Source organism: Ascaphus truei, chromosome 18 (assembly GCF_040206685.1).
Source record: "Ascaphus truei isolate aAscTru1 chromosome 18, aAscTru1.hap1, whole genome shotgun sequence".
Classification (NCBI taxonomy): Eukaryota; Metazoa; Chordata; class Amphibia; order Anura; family Ascaphidae; genus Ascaphus; species Ascaphus truei.
The window spans coordinates 35,342,965-35,361,027 of NC_134500.1; the positions used below are offsets into that span (position 1 = coordinate 35,342,965).

Genomic DNA, 18,063 nt, shown 5'->3' on the forward strand with positions numbered 1-18,063 from the left:
CTCCTCCGTCCCTGTGTGTGTATTATGTGATGTGATAACACAGCAGGTCTCTCACTCCTCCCTTCCGTGTGTGTGTATTGTGTGATGTGATAACACAATGGGTGTGTGTATTGTGTGAAGTGATAACATAGCAGGTCTCACACTCCCTTCACTGTGTGTATTGTGTGATGTGATAACACAGCGGGTGTGTATTATGTGAAGTGATAATATAGCAGGTCTCACACTCCTCCCTTCCCTGTGTGTACTGTGTATTGTGTGATAACACAGCGGATCTCACACTCTTCCCTGCCCTGTGTGTGTGTATTGTGTGATAACACAGCAGGTCTCACACTCTTCCCTTCCCTGTGTGTGTATTATGCTATAACACAGCAGGTCTCACACTCTTCCCTTCCTTGTGTGTATTGTGCGATAACACAGCAGGTCTCACACTCCTCCCTTCCCTGTGTGTGTGTATTGTGTTATGTGATAACACAGCAGGTATGTGTGTGTGATGTGAAAACACAGCTGGTATGTGTGTGTGATGTGATAACACAGCTGGTGTGTGTGTGTGATGTGATAACACAGCAGGTCTCACACTCCTCCCTTCCCTGTGTGTATTGTGTGATGGATAACACAGCAGGTCTCACACTCCTCCCTTCCCTGTGTGTGTGTATTGTGTGATGTGATAACACAGCAGGTATGTGTGTGTGATGTGAAAACACAGCTGGTATGTGTGTGTGATGTGATAACACAGCTTGTATGTGTGTGTGATGTGATAACACATCTGGTGTGTGTGTGTGTGATATGTGATAACACAGCAGGTCTCACACTCCTCCCTTCCCTGTGTGTATTGTGTGATGGATAACACAGCAGGTCTCACACTCCTCCCTTCCCTGTATGTGTGTGTATTGTGTGATGTGATAACACAGTAGGTATGTGTGTATCTGATGTGATAACACAGCAGGTCTCACACTCCTCCCTTCCCTGTGTGTGTGTATTGTGTGATGTGATAACACAGCAGGTCTCACACTCCTCCCTTCCCTGTGTGTGTATTGTGTGATGTGATAACACAGCAGGTCTCACACTCCTCCCTTCCCTGTGTGTGTGTATTGTGTGATGTGATAACACAGAAGGTCTCACACTCCTCCCTTTCCTTTTTGTGTCTCCTCCTTTTCCTCTTCCTATGACAACTGGGAGCCGCTGCTGCAGACACAACCAGGCCGGACACACAAACAGGGTGACACAACCAGGCCGGACACACACACACACACACACACACACACACAGGGTGACGCAACCAGGCCGGACACACACAGGGTGACGCAACCAGGCCGGGCACACACACAGGGTGACACAACCAGGCCGGGCACACACACAGGGTGACACAACCAGGCCGGACACACAGGCTGACACAACCAGGCCGGACACAGAGTGACACAACCAGGCCGGGCACACACACGGTGACATAACCATGCCGGACACACAGTGACACAACCAGGCCGGACACACACACAGTGACACAACCAGGTCGGACACAGTGACACAACCAGGCCGGACACACACACACACAGACGGCCACACACACGGTGACACACACACACACACACACACACACACACACACACACACACACAGTGACACACACACACACGCAGGCCGGACACACAATTGACACATACACAGTGACACACACACAGTCCGGGTGACACAGTAACGGTCTGAGAGAGAGAAGCACTGATTCAGGTACCCGGCTATATATATATGTGTGTGTGTGTGTGTGTGTGTGTGTGTGTGTGTGTGTGTGTGTATATAGCATACTGTGTGTGTGTATATATATATATATATACCATACTGTGTGTGTGTGTGTGTGTGTGTATATAGCATACTGTGTGTGTGTATATATATACCATACTGTGTGTGTGTGTATATATACCATACTGTGTGTGTGTGTGTGTGTATATATATATATAGCATACTGTGTGTATGTACTGTGTGTATATCTATATATACACTGGGTGTGTGTACTATGTGTATAGCTATACTGTGTGTGTATATCTATATATAGTGTGTATATCTATATATAGTGTGTGTGTGTACTATGTGTATATCTATATAGTGTGTGTGTGTACTATGTGTATATCTATATAGTGTGTGTACTATGTGTATATCTATATACTGTGTGTGTGTACTATGTGTATATCTATATACTGTGTGTGTGTACTATGTGTATATCTATATACTGTGTGTGTGTACTATGTGTATATCTATATACTGTGTGTGTGTACTATGTGTATATCTATATACTGTGTGTGTGTACTATGTGTATATCTATATACTGTGTGTGTGTACTATGTGTATATCTATATACTGTGTGTGTGTACTATGTGTATATATATATACTGTGTGTGTGTACTATGTGTATATCTATATACTGTGTGTGTGTGTACTATGTGTATATCTATATACTGTGTGTGTACTATGTGTATATCTATATATACTGTGTGTGTATATCCTATATACTGTGCATGTATATTATACTGTATGTGTATATATACACACACTGATAATGTATATGTACTGTGTGTGTGTGTATGTATATATATATATATATATATATATATATATATATATATATATATATATATATATATTCATACTTTGAGAATGTGACAGCCAAGCTGTGTGTGAGGGTATCAGTTCTACGTGTGACAGTGCTGTGTGTGACATCCCCCCTTGTGCGTGTGACAGTGCTGTGTGTGACATCCCCCCCTGTGTGTAACAGTGCTGTGTGTGACATCCCCCTGTCCGTGTAACTGTGCTGTGTGTGACTGTGCTGTGTGTGACATCCCACCCTGTGTGTGTGAGAGCGCTGTGTGTGACATCCCCCCTGTGTGTGTGAGAGCGCTGTGTGTGACATCCCCCCCTGTGTGTGAGAGCGCTGTGTGTGACATCCCCCCCGTGTGTGTGAGAGCGCTGTGTGTGACATCCCCCCCTGTGTGTGTGAGAGCGCTGTGTGTGACATCCCCCCCTGTGTGTGTGAGAGCGCTGTGTGTGACATCCCCCCTGTGTGTGTGAGAGCGCTGTGTGTGACATCCCCCCCTGTGTGTGAGAGCGCTGTGTGTGACATCCCCCCCTGTGTGTGTGAGAGCGCTGTGTGTGACATCCCCCCCTGTGTGTGTGAGAGCGCTGTGTGTGACATCCACCCCTGTGTGTGTGAGAGCGCTGTGTGTGACATCCACCCCTGTGTGTGTGAGAGCGCTGTGTGTGACATCCCCCCTGTGTGTGTGTGAGCGCTGTGTGTGACATCCCCCCCTGTGTGTGTGAGAGTGCTGTGTGTGACATCCCCCCCTGTGTGTGTGAGAGCGCTGTGTGTGATATCCCCCCCTGTGTGTGTGAGAGCGCTGTGTGTGACACCCCCCTGTGAGGGTTACAGTGCTATGTGTGGCACCCCCCCTGTGAGAGTGGCACCCCCCCTGTGAGAGTGACACCCCCACTGCCCCCCGCTGTGAGAGTGACACCCCCGCTGTGAGAGTGACACCCCCGCTGTGAGAGTGACACCCCCGCTGTGAGAGTGACACCCCCGCTGTGAGAGTGACACCCCCCCCCTGTGAGAGTTACAGCGCTGTCACACACAGGCAGAGATTACACATGGTCAGTGTGGAGAAACATGACATTCCTCATGTCATCAGTTGTGTGTCTGTGTTGCTGTATACAGGATTGTGTTACCGTGCTGCTGTATACAGGATTGTGTTACCGTGCTGCTGTATACAGGATTGTGTTACCGTGCTGCTGTATACAGGATTGTGTTACCGTGCTGCTGTATGCAGGTCTCAATAGATTGCAAGCTCTGTGGGTCACAGATCGCCACCTCGAATTTAACGCTCTTATCTCTGCGTTAAACCACCTGTAATCCCCTTTATATCAGAAAGTTTGCGTGTTCCTGCGGCAAAGCGCTACGTGTACGGCTGCGGGTTACATAAACACGAAGAATATAATGCACACGTCATCCTTTACATGCTGTATATACATGCTATACTGTATATACTATATACACATGCTATATATACTCCAGTGATCGGGTCGTTTATAATAAGATAATCCCCAATCACTGAACCTCGTGGCAAAATGAGGGGGCAGCGTGAGAGGGGGACAGCGTGAGGGGGGGACAGCGTGAGGGGGGGACAGCGTGAGAGGGGGACAGCGTGAGAGGGGGACAGCGTGAGAGGGGGACAGCGTGAGAGGGGGACAGCGTGAGAGGGGGACAGCGTGTGAGGGACTGCGAGAGGGGTACAGCGTGAGGGGGACAGCGAGAGGACAGCGCGAGAGTCACTGCGAGAGACAGCGCGAGAGTCACTGCGAGAGACAGCGCGAGAGTCACTGCGAGAGACAGCGCGAGAGTCACTGCGAGAGACAGCGCGAGAGTCACTGCGAGAGACAGCGCGAGAGTCACTGCGAGAGACAGCGCGAGAGTCACTGCGAGAGACAGCGCGAGAGTCACTGCGAGAGACAGCGCGAGAGTCACTGCGAGAGACAGCGCGAGAGTCACTGCGAGAGACAGCGCGAGAGTCACTGCGAGAGACAGCGCGAGAGTCACTGCGAGAGACAGCGCGAGAGTCACTGCGAGAGACAGCGCGAGAGTCACTGCGAGAGACAGCGCGAGAGTCACTGCGAGAGACAGCGCGAGAGTCACTGCGAGAGACAGCGCGAGAGTCACTGCGAGAGACAGCGCGAGAGTCACTGCGAGAGACAGCGCGAGAGACAGCGCGAGAGTCACTGCGAGAGACAGCGCGAGAGTCACTGCGAGAGACAGCGCGAGAGTCACTGCGAGAGACAGCGCGAGAGTCACTGCGAGAGGACAGCGCGAGAGTCACTGCGAGAGACAGCGTGAGAGTCACTGCGAGAGAGCGTGAGAGTCACTGCGAGAGACAGCGCGAGAGTCACTGCGAGAGACAGCGCGAGAGTCACTGCGAGAGACAGCGCGAGAGTCACTGCGAGAGGCAGCGCGAGAGTCACTGCGAGAGACAGCGCGAGAGTCACTGCGAGAGACAGCGCGAGAGACAGCGCGAGAGTCACTGCGAGAGACAGCGCGAGAGTCACTGCGAGAGACAGCGCGAGAGTCACTATGATTTTAACACGGTTAACAGTTTGAGTGTATCATTTGTCTGATATATATATTTCTTTCCCCCTTTTCTGTAAAGCTGCCAGTTCTGAATGCACACTATAAATAAAGGGAAAGTCTGCATACTGTATGTAATGGCGCATGACCCGATCCCTGATTGTTCAATGTATTGGCCAAATGACGAGGAATCGGGCCAGCGCCGCGGTTCCAGCCGGACAAAAACAGTATTTAGTCACATTCTGTGGAGTAAACGTTCTCATAATCTGTATATCTCCGTGATATTAGTACGCTGGCTTCATTTATAGCTGCTTTTCCTTATTAATAAGTGGCGGTGTGTGATGGGATCAGTCCCTCCTAGGGGCAAAGTGTACTAATGGCAGTGACAGGGTTAAGGGGTCAGTCCCTCCTAGGGGCAAAGTGTACTAATGGCAGTGACATGGTTAAAGGGTCAGTCCCTCCTAGGAACAAAGTGTACTAATGGCAGTGACATGGTTAAGGGGTCAGTCCCTCCTAGGGGCAAAGTGTACTAATGGCAGGGACAGGGTTAAGGGGCCCCCTGTCTAGCGCCCCCCCCCCCCCTCTCCCTCTGCTCTCTATCTCTACTGGCTCTCTGATAAGGGCTGGGGGAAAGAAAATACTTGATTGACAGACACCCCCCCCCCCCCCATTCAGGGGCCTGAACACATGAAAATTGTTATTTATGTTGCAAGAGACAAAAAGCCGCCAAATCATTGCTTTTAGCACAGTTACATTCGTTTAAGGTAGCCAGACTGTCAGATCTTTTACAAGGCATTGTGACTGGCTGTGTTAGGTTGCGCGGGTCCGTGTGCCGATAGAAGTCTCACTGATCTAGATGCACTTTTGTTTGACGGCCGATTTATCTTCACGGTGTCACCATCCTGCATTGTATTTCCACGAGAGCGGTATATTAACATAGGAAGGAGACGCCATTGCTTCTAGAGAGCGGTGCGTAGAAACTGTCATGTCGTGCTTTTGCGCTATACAGTGTAGAAATGGCGCGTTTCTTCTGGAAATCTGCATGCATCTGCGTTAGTGACACCTTTCTTCTAGACCAGGTGGTGTTCAGCAGGCGGCCCGGGGGTAAAATCCGGCCCGAGAAGGGGCTGGGGCTCATTTCATTGTGGTAGCTCAGAGAGCTGTGTCATTTCTCACACTAAAAACGAATTTGTAATCTAAGGTGATATAACTATATATGGTATAGTCTCTCACTCAATTCCCTCCCCCTTTCTCCTCTCTCACTCAACTTCCCCCCTTCTCCTCTCATTCAACTCCCCCCTCCTCTCTCATTCAATTCCTTCCTCCTCTCACTCAATTCCCCTCCACCTCCTCTCTCACTCAACTTCACCCCTTCTCCTCTCACTCAATTCCCTCCCATCTCCTCTCTTAATTCCCCCCATCTCCTCGCTCACTCAACTCCCACCTCTCCTCTGTCAATTCCCCCCTCTCCTCCTCTCACTCAATCGCCCCTCTTCCTCTCCTCTCACTCAACCCCCCTACCCTCCTCACTCAACCTCCCTCATCCTCCTCTCACTCAATCCCCCCGCCATACTCTTACTTAATTCTCCCCTCTCCTCTCTCACATAATCGCCCCCCCCTCTCACTCAATCTCCACCACCCCCCCTCACTCAATAACCCATGCCCCCCTCACTCAATTCCCCACGCCCCCCCCTCACTCAATTCCCCTCGCCCTCTAAGCATTTTACCTTGGGGGTAGAGGGAGGCCTCCAGTCCTGCCACGAAGGTGGAGCTGGGGCCCTGTGGGTGAATGCAGAAGTTGGACTCGACTTTTGGGCAGGCCCAACTTTCGTCGCCAGAGGGTGGAGATGTCCCGTTCCAAATGCTGTGTCGAGCCACAGGTTGGCCACCGCTGTTCTAGACTTGTGTGTACTAACAGTTTCAACTGAGTATCTGTACAAGAAGGCTGCGTCCCTCAGTGGAATTTATTCTAGATCCCCTAAGCTAATAACATAATATCAGACATTTATTCTAGATTCCCAAACTAATAACATATGAGGCCTTTATTCTAGATTCCCCAAGCTAATAACATAATATGAGACCTTTATTCTAGATTCCCCTAAGCTAATAACATAATATCAGACATTTATTCTATATCCCCCAAGCTAATAACATAATATGAGACATTTATTCTAGATTCCCCAAGCTAATAACATAATATCAGACATTTATTCTATATCCCCCAAGCTAATAACATAATATGAAACATTTATTCTAGATTCCCAAGCTAATAACATAATATGAGACCTTTATTCTAGATCCCCCAAAATAATAACATAACATGTGACATGTATTCTAGATTCCCAAACTAATAACATAATATGAGACATTTATTCTAGATCCACCAAGCTAATACCATAACATGAGATATTTATTCCAGAGAGCCGAACGAACAACATAAAAAAACAACGTAATTCTGTAAGTGATCTGTGCGTTTCAGTAGGATGCATTTTTCTAGAGAGCAGCAAGTGTTCTAGATATTAGTCAATCTAGAAAGGAAAGCACCTTTCCGGATATGATTTCTCTGAAGACATATGCATTTTGGTGTGACAAAAACAGATGGTGTGCATGTCTGCACAATATAAGCCGTCTCTTCTAGACCACTATGCGAGACTGTGCAAGTAAGCGGTCTTCTAGACTAGTGTGCAAACATGGTTTATTCTAGACAATCTATCTAGAGCATCGAAATGATACACTTCCATTAGGCGGCGGAGTACGGCAGCGGTTTAAAAACGATGCATTTATTCCTAGATAAAAGAATAATTTTTCGTTTTTCTAAATGCTGTCGCTCTGCGTGTTCCGGTGTTTCCGATATAAATGCCACGCTCTAGTTGGCGCATCTAGAACACTCTCTTTTTATCTGTTGATTGACTCCAGGTCGCCACATTGAGCGGGTTTTCGCTTCCGTTTTGCCTGGGACGGGCAGCATGTTGCAAAGCCGTATTAATTAGTTTACCAGATGACGGAAGTCTTCATAACTGGGCCCCGTCCAAGTTTTCAAGGTGACACAGCTCGTGATCCGCAGGCGGGCATACTGCCATTAACACGCTCGATGCCAGAGGCGTCTGCAAGGCATTGGTGCATGTATATATTCCTGGTGGTATATGCAGGGGCGGAGACGGGGAGATTTGTGGGGTTTTGGTCCGATTTAAATAATGGTATTTTGATTGGAACGGGCTGATGTTCCCCAGCGAGATTCCATGACACTATCGGAAGCTGATAATCGGAGAGGCGTGCGTGGGTTCTGTGCGAGAGGCGCACGCGGGTTCAGTGCGAGAGGAGGGGTTCTGTGAGGGGCGTGGGTTCTCTGCGAGGCATTTGGGTAGTCGGGGAGGTGCACGAGTTCTCTGTGAGGCGTGCGGGTTCTGTGCGAGAAGCGCGGGTAGTCACACAGGTTCTCTGAGGCGTGCGAGTAGTCGGGGAGGTGCGCAGGTTCTGTGCGAGGAGGCGCGCGTGTTCTCTGTGAGGGGTGCGGGTAGTCAGGGAGGCGCGGGTTCTGTGCCAGGGGCGCGCGGGTTCTGTGCCAGGGGCGCGTGGGTTCTGTGCGAGAGCCTCGGGTAGATGGGGAGGCGCGTGGGTTCTCTGTGAGGTGTGCAGATAGTCGAGGAGGCGTGTGGGGTTTTTTGTGAGAGGTTCTGGGAGGTATGTGGGTTCTCTGAGGCGCGCAGGTCCTCTGTGAAGCGCACAGGTCCTCTATGAGGCACGCGGGTTCTGTGCAAAAGGGGCAGCAACGGGTTCTGTGTTAGGTGCGGGTTGTTGAGGGGCGTGTGAGTTCTGTGCGGGGGGTGCGGGTTCTGTGCGATAGGGGCGCGGGTTCTGTGCGATAGGGGCGCGGGTTCTGTGCGATAGGGGCGCGGGTTCTGTGCGATAGGGGTGCGGGTCCTGTACGAGCGGCGCGAGGGTTCTGTGCGAGGGGCGCGGGGGTTCTGTGCGAGGGGAGCGGGGGTTCTGTGCGAGGGGCGCGGGTAGTCAGGAGGCGCGCGGGTTCTGTACGAGGGGCGCGAGTAGTCATGAGTCGCGCGGGTTCTATGCGAGGGGCGCGGGTAGTCATGAGGCGCGCGGGTTCTGTGCCAGGGGCGCACGGGTTCTGTGCCAGGGGCGCGTGGGTTCTGTGTGAGGGGCGCGGGTAGTCATGAGGCGCGCGGGTTCTGTGTGAGGGGCGCGGGTAGTCATGAGGCGCGCGGGTTCTGTGTGAGGGGCGCGGGTTCTGTGTGAGGGGCACGCGGGTTCTGTGTGAGGGGCGCGGGTTCTGTGTGAGGGGCGCGCGGGTTCTGTGCTACGGGCGCGCGGGTTCTGTGTGAGTGGCGCGGGTAGTCAGGAGGTGCGCGGGTTCTGTATGAGGGGCGCGGGTAGTCATGAGGCGCGCGGGTTCTGTGTGAGGGGCGCGGGTTCTGTGCCACGGGCGCGCGGGTTCTGTGTGAGGGGCGCGGGTAGTCATGAGGCGCACGGGTTCTGTGTGAGGGGCGCGGGTAGTCAGGAGGCGCGCGGGTTCTGTGTGAGGCGCGCAGGTTCTGTGTGAGGCGCGCGGGTTCTGTGTGAGGCGCGCGGGTTCTGTGTGAGGCGCGCGGGTTCTGTGTGAGGCGTGCGGGTTCTAAGTGAGGCGCGCGGGTTCTGTGTGAGGCGCGCGGGTAGTCAGGAGGCGCGCAGGTTCTGTGTGAGGGGCGCGGGTTCTGTGTGAGGGGCACGGGTAGTCAGGAGGTGCGCGGGTTCTGTGTGAGGGGCGCGGGTAGTCAGGAGGCGCGCGGGTTCTGTGTGAGGCGCGCGGGTTCTGTGTGAGGGGCGCGGGTTCTGTGTGAGGGGCGCGGGTTCTGTGTGAGGCGCGCGGGTTCTGTGTGAGGGGCGCGGGTTCTGTGTGAGGGGCGCGGGTTCTGTGTGAGGGGCGCGGGTTCTGTGTGAGGGGCGCGGGTTCTGTGTGAGGGGCGCGGGTTCTGTGTGAGGGGCGCGGGTTCTGTGTGAGGGGCGCGGGTGATGTGTGAGGGGCGCGGGTGATGTGTGAGGGGTGCGGGTTCTGTGTGAGGGGCGCGGGTTCTGTGTGAGGGGCGCGGGTAGTCAGGAGGCGCGCGGGTTCTGTGTGAGGGGCGCGGGTTCTGTGTGAGGGGCGCGGGTTCTGTGTGAGGGGCGCGGGTTCTGTGTGAGGGGCGCGGGTGATGTGTGAGGGGTGCGGGTTCTGTGTGAGGGGCGCGGGTTCTGTGTTGAGGGGCGCGGGTAGTCAGGAGGCACGCGGGTTCTGTGTGAGGGGCGCGGGTTCTGTGTGAGGGGCGCGGGTAGTCAGGAGGCGCGCGGGTTCTGTGTGAGGGGCGCACGTTCTGTGTGAGGGGCGCGGGTTCTGTGAGGGGCGCGCGTTCTGTGTGAGGGGCGCGGGTTCTGTGTGAGGGGCGCGGGTTCTGTGTGAGGGGCGCGGGTAGTCAGGAGGCGCGCGGGTTCTGTGTGAGGGGCGCGGGTTCTGTGTGAGGGGCACGGGTTCTGTGCGGGGGGCGCGGGTTCTGTGTGGGATTTTACCTGTTTGCCGCTATACTGAATAATGAAACGTGGTAATATTTATGTATGTTTGAGGCTCCGGCTGCTTCTCTTTCTGGAAAAGGAATCGGTTTGAAGCAGTAAAGACACCTACCCTGATATTAATTACAGGGACTTTGATCGTCATCTCTTTGTGGCCTTGAGCAGGTCACTTTATCTCCTTTCCCCCTCCCCCCTTTCCCCTCCCCTTCCCCCCCCCCCTTTCGCCCCCCCCCCCTTTCCCCCTCCCCTTTCCCCCTCCCCTTTCCCCCTCCCCTTTCCCCCTCCCCCTCCCCTTTCCCCCTCCCCCCCTCCCCTTTCCCCCTCCCCCCCTCCCCTTTCCCCTCCCCCCTCCCCTTTCCCCCTCCCCCCCTCCCCTTTCCCCCTCCCCTCTTCCCCCTTCCCCTCTTCCCCCCCTCCCCTTCCCCTCTTCCCAACCCTCCCCTTCCCCTCTTCCCCCCCCCTCTTCCCCCCCCCTCTTCTCCCCCTCCCCTTCCCCTCTTCCCCCCCTCCCCTTCCCCTCTTCCCCCCTTCCCCCCCTCCCCTCTTCCCCCCTTCCCCCCCTCCCCTTCCCCTCTTCCCCCCCTCCCCTTCCCCTCTTCCCCCCCTCCCCTTCCCCTCTTCCCCCCCTCCCCTTCCCCTCTTCCCCCTTCCCCTCTTCCCCCCCTCCCCTTCCCCTCTTCCCCCCCTCCCCTTCCCCTCTTCCCCCCCCTCCCCTTCCCCTCTTCCCCCCCCTCCCCTTCCCCTCTTCCCCCCCCCTCCCCTTCCCCTCTTCCCCCCCCCTCCCCTTCCCCTCTTCCCCCCCCCTCCCCTTCCCCTCTTCCCCCCCCTCCCCTTCCCCTCTTCCCCCCTCCCCTTCCCCTCTTCCCCCCCTCCCCTTCCCTCTTCCCCCCCTCCCCTTCCCCTCTTCCCCCCCCCTCCCCTTCCCCTCTTTCCCTCCCCTTCCCCTCTTCCCCCCCCCTCCCCTTCCCCTCTTCCCCCCCCTCCCCTTCCCCTCTTCCCCCCCCCTCCCCTTCCCCTCTTCCCCCCCCCTCCCCTTCCCCTCTTCCCCCCCCTCCCCTTCCCCTCTCCCCCCCCTCCCCTTCCCCTCTTCCCTCCCCTTCCCCTCTTCCCCCCCTCCTCTTCCCCTCTTCCCCTCTTCCCCTCCCTCCCCTTCCCCTCTTCCCCTCCCTCCCCTTCCCCTCTTCCCCCCCTCCCCTTCCCCTCTTCCCCCCCTCCCCTTCCCCTCTTCCCCCCCCTTCCCCTCTCCCCCCCTTCCCCTCCCCCTCCTCCCCCCTCCCCCTCCCTTCCTCCCCCCTCCCTTCCTTTCCTCTCCCCCCGTTTCCCCCCCTTTCCTCCCCCCCATTCCTCTCTCCCCCTTTCCCCCTTCCCCCCTTTCCCCTCCCCCTTTCTCCCCCTTCTTTCACCCTCCCTTTCCCCCCCTTTCCCCCCTCCTTTTCTCCCCCTCTTCCCCCCCCTTTTCCCCCCCTTTCCCCCCCTCTCTCCCCCGTGCCTCAGGCACCGACCGTAAGCTCTGTGGGGCAGAGACTGCGTGTGGAAATGCTGAGCAGCGCATGCTATGTTGTAACTGCGACACGCTTTCAGGAGACAAGTGCTGTATGTTATTGATTTTATTTTCATTTAAACAGGCCCAAAGCCTGCAGTTGTGTCCTGCTATTTATTCTCACATCCCCACTTTATCAGGAAGCACAGAACTGCTTCCCACCCGGACTGCAAAGAGACTTATCTTTGACATCCAGTCAACCCCTTGCTACCCTAACCCTTTCACTGCCAGAAGTACCTGCAACCCATAATAAGGACTTGCACGCCAACTCTCCCCTCTAATAATCCCCTGAATAATAATGAATGTCGTGTCCCCTTCCCGCTCCGTGCGGATCAACCGACATTTCCTCCCGAAAGCCTCCCCAACAGGCGCGATCAAATGTGGGTGACACCAACGAGGATCTCAGCGTGGTACATGCCACGTCTGGTTTTGTACTCCTCCTTGTGAGTCGGTAGCCAGGAAGGGGGCGGTGGTGTTCTTTAACAACGAGAGGCCTTACCCGTCCTGCTGGAGCTTCTAAAGCCGGGGTGGGGAACGTCAGGCCCGAGGGCCGTATAAGGCCCCCGAAATCATTTGGCCTGGCCTGCTAAGGCAACTGCTATAACCGGGGTCGCGTTAATTTTTTAAAAAAATGGCCGCCGCGCGCCCGATTGGGAGGAGGTGGTGTGAGGCGCCGGCAGCCCTACACGATCCCCAGCAGCCACCATACTTCCCCCACACTCCCCCCGCAGCACTCCCCGCACTTCCCCCATGCTTCTCCAGCAGTTCCCCCGCACTTACCCAGCATCCGCCCTACACGATCCCCCCAGCAGCAGCAGCAACTACCAGAGGTAGGGGGGCGGGGTTCTGTGTGCCTGCCGTGTGCCTGCCTGTCTGTATCTGTATGGCCCGCGAACGATGTTATAAATATCCAAATGGCCCTTGGCAGGAAAAAAGGTCCCCCACCCCTGCTCTAAAGCATAGTACCACTATTTAAGGCCAGGGGCGGCCAACTCCAGTCCTCAAGGGCCACCAACCGGTGAGGTATTCCAGGAGATCCCTGCTTCAGCACAGGTGGCTCAATCCGTGACTGCATCACCTGTGCTGAAGCAGGGATTACCTGACCTGTCGGTGGCCCTTGAGGACTGGAGTTGGCCGCCCCTGGTTGAGAGTACAATTTTGTAATGCGGGGGGGGGGGGGGAGGGGGGGTTTATTCTTGAGGCTGACTCTGAGTTTTGGGTCCTGCTAATATGGCTTGGGAGGAGGGGGGGGGGGAGGAGGAGGCAGGAGGTAGGAGGTAAATATGATAAGCAGAAAGCAGTGTCATGTTGTATGGTCGGGATCCAGCTAATTTCATCATCTGCCGGCTGCTGTCTGCATAACAGACCAGGAAGGAGGAAGGCAATGTCAGGATGAAACGCTAGCGTGTGAGTATGTCGAGGGATGTGCGACCAATTACTTAACGGAGACATCGCCTATTCTTATGCACAACCATTTGTATATATGTGTAGTTACAAATGGGGTGGGTATTTTCCATGTCCCCTTCAGCCCTTGGCGTACCCTCTGCTGGATGAATGATCCCCCAGGTCCTGCGGTTACAGCGTCTCTTCGCAACGTCGCTCCCACACATTCCCTCATCTCATCCTCCCATCTCCCTTTTGGGCGTCGTCTTGGTCGTTTATCCCTCTTGGAATCCAGTCGAGTCCCATCTTTGTCCAACAACGGTCATATCTTCTTGCAATATGTCCGGCCCGCCGCCATTTTATTTTCTTCCCCCTTGTGATGATGTCACAGACTTCTGTTGAGTTTCAAACCCATTCATTGTTTTTTCCCTGTCTTTTCGGCTAATACCCAGCATGCATCTCTCCATACTTCTGTCTGTAATACCCAGCATGCATCTATCTTTTGCGTTGTCTGACGCATCTGGATTATCTTCACATTTAGGGTCCAATTTCACATCCCTACGTGAGCACGGACCGGATACTAGTTTCTTCTTGAGGCGCAGAGGAAAGTTCCCTTGAAATATTGTCTTGTTTCTTCCAAATGCCTCCGTCCCATCTTCAGTCTCCTATTGATTTCATTCAAAGATTCCCATCCATTGTTATTTGCCGGCCAAGGTAGACATAGTCTTCCACTTCTTCTAGTTCTGTTCCATTTATTTCGATCTTTGCAGAGTGGACACATTTGATCACTTTGGCCTCTCCGAGATTGATACGGAGGCCACGTTCTTACTTGCTTGGGTGAGTTTTCCGATTTGCTGCTGGAGGTGGTCTGGATTTGGGGCAAATATAACAATGTCCCCTGCAAATCATAGGTAACCCCTATTGATTTTGATTCCTTTTTCTTCACAATGCAACGTCTTGAACAACTCTTCAAGTGTTACTGTGAAAAGCTATGTTGTCTCCCTATGTACACACACACACACACACACACACGTTAATACAAGTCTGATGCCATTTGTTTAGAGGAAGATAATGAAATGAAAGCAGACATCCCGTGTACTTGGAAACAAAAAGAAAACAGCGCACAACGCCAAATAGTGAAGCAAGTAATAAAAATGTATTACAATAATATTGGGGTATAAAATCTGCGTACATCAAATAAAGAATACATAAGCATTTAGTGTATATAACACTTGTTACCACTCCAGGATTGTAGACAGGGGAATCAGCTTCTCTGCAGGAGCCTCTGTGGTGGTTGTGGGGCACAGGATCCCTCATACACTCTTTGTCCAGCTGGAAGCTGCTTTCAAGGGAGTTCCTTAGCAGCAGTCTGGCTCAACTGCAGGTTCAAGCACTCACTGAAACAAAGTCTCAGGCGGCAGTATGCCTCTTCCAGGGGTTTTTCTTCTTTTCTTCTTTTCCTTTCCTTTTCCATCCCGTGTACTTGCGTTTCTTTTTTTAACGTAGGTGGAACAGGAGGGGTCTTCTGTACCGGAAACGCTCAGTTTTGCGCATCAGGGATCTTCGGGTTCTGAGATACTTACTGTTTTCGTGGTTGGTATTCAATCTCTTGTTGGAAGATGAAAAATGGTAGCCAAATCCTGCTGGCCAATAGGAAGCCGTAATGGATGACGACGTGGCTTCCCATTGGATGAACACTGGCACCATCTTTGAAAACCCTAGGCGTGCCCCGGCATCGCTAAACCGCAAGTACCTCAGGAACCTGGGGTCCCCGCAGCTAAACAAACGCACGGTTTTAGCTCCGGAAATAACCCCCATGTTACAATTCTGAAGGATCTTGATGTAGCTCAGACTGACCGTAACCTTCTCGACGTTTAGGGGTCTCCAGCGTGGCGGGGTCTCCCAGCTCCCTGCGTTATTCTGGTTTTGCTGTTGATTTCAGTGAAATGCGTCGCTCTGCGTTTCAATGTCATGATCGGCAGCCTGGAGGACCTTGTCCTGCTGTCCCGCTCGGGGGGACTTGCAGTATATCGAGCTGTTTATCGCCTTTATAGAGAGAGGCGCACCTTCAAGGCGGAATGGGACATGTTGGCCGCGGCTCTGGACCCCGCCGCCGGCCACTTCTAAGTTGAGTTTTATTACTGTTTAGGGTAGGGAGTTAATTTAAGGGTTTTTAGTACCTAGGGTAGGGTTTTTTTTAGGGTAAGGGTTTAGGGTAGGGTTGTTTTGGTCTTTACTGTAGCGGCGAAGGGGCCGGCGGCAGGTTCTGGCGGCAGGGTGAGTTGCGGCGAGTTGGCAAAGAACCATTTGGAAAACAACCTGACACTGTCATTATCTTCTAATAGAATCAGATGTAACATTTGGCTGTTCCGGGGTCTGTGGCAATTAAGCATTTTCTTCTGTCCCTGTCAGAGCCAATACAGATAAGGAGGGCGGAGAGAGAGGGGGCTTTGCCTGCGCAAACTCCTGCTCAGCACAGAGTGATGTCACACAGAAATGAGCAGCCAGAGGAGACCCTCTACCCCTCCTCTCACGGGTCTCAGCACACAAAGATATCACCCCCCTCCTGTGTCTTAGCACACAGATATCCCCCCCTTCTGGGTCTCAGCACACAGATATCCCCCCTTCTGGGTCTCAGCATACAGAAATATAACCCCCCTCCCGCCCACCCCCCTCTCGGGTCTCAGCACACAGAGATAACCCCCCCTCCCACCCCCCTCTCCGGTCTCAGCATACAGAGATAACCCCCCCCCCCCCACCCCCCTCTCGGGTCTCAGCACACAGAGATAACCCCCCCCCCCACCCCCCTCTCGGGTCTCAGCACACAGAGATATCACCCCCCCTCCCGGGTCTCAACACACAGAGATATCACCCCCCCTCCCGGGTCTCAACACACAGAGACTTTAAAACCGATTTAAAATAATACTAGGTATCCTGTTTCCCTAAAAATAACGTGATCGATCACCCAGATTAAAGCCATTAAACATGTCACTACCATTGGGTTATTTTAGTCGGAGAAGGGCCTGATTCTGTAGAAGGTCTTACACCAACTACCAAATGATTTCTAAAAGTGACAATAAATACTGACAGTGAACAGATGCGTGTTACATATGTGGGATTTACACAATCAAACACAGGTACTAGTCTGACTAAATACCGGATTCCCCCGATTATAGGGCGAGCCTGAATATAAGGCGTCCCCCTAATTTCAGTAGTAGCTGGAAAGAAAAAAGTTTACGTGCACACACACACACTGTGCCCCTGTCTCTCTCTCTCTGTCTGTCTCTCTGCCTCTCTGTCTGCCTCTCTGTCTCTCTTTATTGCTCTTTATTTCTCTCTGTGTGTCTCTGTGTCTGTCTCTCTCGGTTTGTGTTTCCTGCCACAAGCAACATGGCTGCTTCAGGTCCCCAAGGCGGAGCTTCCCCCATTTCACCCTCCTACCTCATACGTCCCACTGCTGATTGGCTGGTAAAGTGGGCGGGGGCCCGATTTATTAGGCGAGTATGTACTTTTCAACGTAACTTTATTAAAAAAACAAAACGATCCGGCGTCGCTGCGTGATGACGTAATGCCGTTTTTCAGAGAGTCCTTACGCGTTTCGTCGCTCAGGGCGACTTCATCAGAGGATTATGGGTAGCGTCGATGGCAGCTCCTGAAATACCTCTCACGTTGCTAGGCGATTTGTAAACAGACCAATGGGAACTGCCTAGCAACTAGATTACCAAATGAGAGTCGGAGGCTAAATGACCAATAGGAGAGCACCTCAGCGCTGCCATAGAGGCTGAGCAATATATGATTGTGATAATACACGGCAACCCCTTGTAAAGCATGCTATAATAATAATAATCTTAATATATCAAATCGAAAGGTTAGTGCTATCTGCGGTGAATCTGGTCCTCAGCCTCTGGCCAATCAGATTGGTGGGTCTGACGTCACCCAACTGCCACTCTTCCCCCTAGGCCACACACACACACCTCTCTCTCCCTCCCCGGCGCTCAGCTCTCTCCCTCCCCGGCGCTCAGCTCTCTCTCCCCCGGCACTCAGCTCTCTCTCCCCCGGCACTCAGCTCTCTCTCCCCCGGCACTCAGCTCTCTCTCCCCCGGCACTCAGCTCTCTCTCCCCCGGCGCTCAGCTCTCTCTCCCCCGGCACTCAGCTCTCTCTCCCCCGGCACTCAGCTCTCTCTCCCCCCGGCGCTCAGCTCTCTCTCCCCCGGCACTCAGCTCTCTCTCCCTCCCCCGGCGCTCAGCTCTCTCCCTCCCCGGCGCTCAGCTCTCTCTCTCCCTCCCCGGCACTCAGCTCTCTCTCTCCCTCCCCTCCCCCGGCGCTCAGCTCTCTCTCTCCCTCCCCCGGCGCTCAGCTCTCTCCCTCCCCGGCGCTCAGCTCTCTCTCTCCCTCCCCGGCGCTCAGCTCTCTCTCTCCCTCCCCCGGCGCTCAGCTCTCTCCATCCCTCCCCTGGCGCTCAGCTCTCTCTCTCCCTACCCAGCACTCAGCTGTCTCTCTCCCTCC

At 53.8% G+C, this 18,063-nt stretch overlaps 1 protein-coding gene across 1 annotated transcript in view; it reads left to right on the forward strand.

Moving 5' to 3' along the window:
- Positions 1-1,138: 1,138 nt before the first annotated feature.
- Positions 1,139-18,063, forward strand: part of HERC1 (HECT and RLD domain containing E3 ubiquitin protein ligase family member 1) — a 248,039-nt gene continuing 231,114 nt past the window's right edge. Inside the window, 1 exon segment of the mRNA XM_075576093.1 lies at positions 1,139-1,722. The gene's annotated coding sequence lies outside the window, so the exon portion shown is untranslated.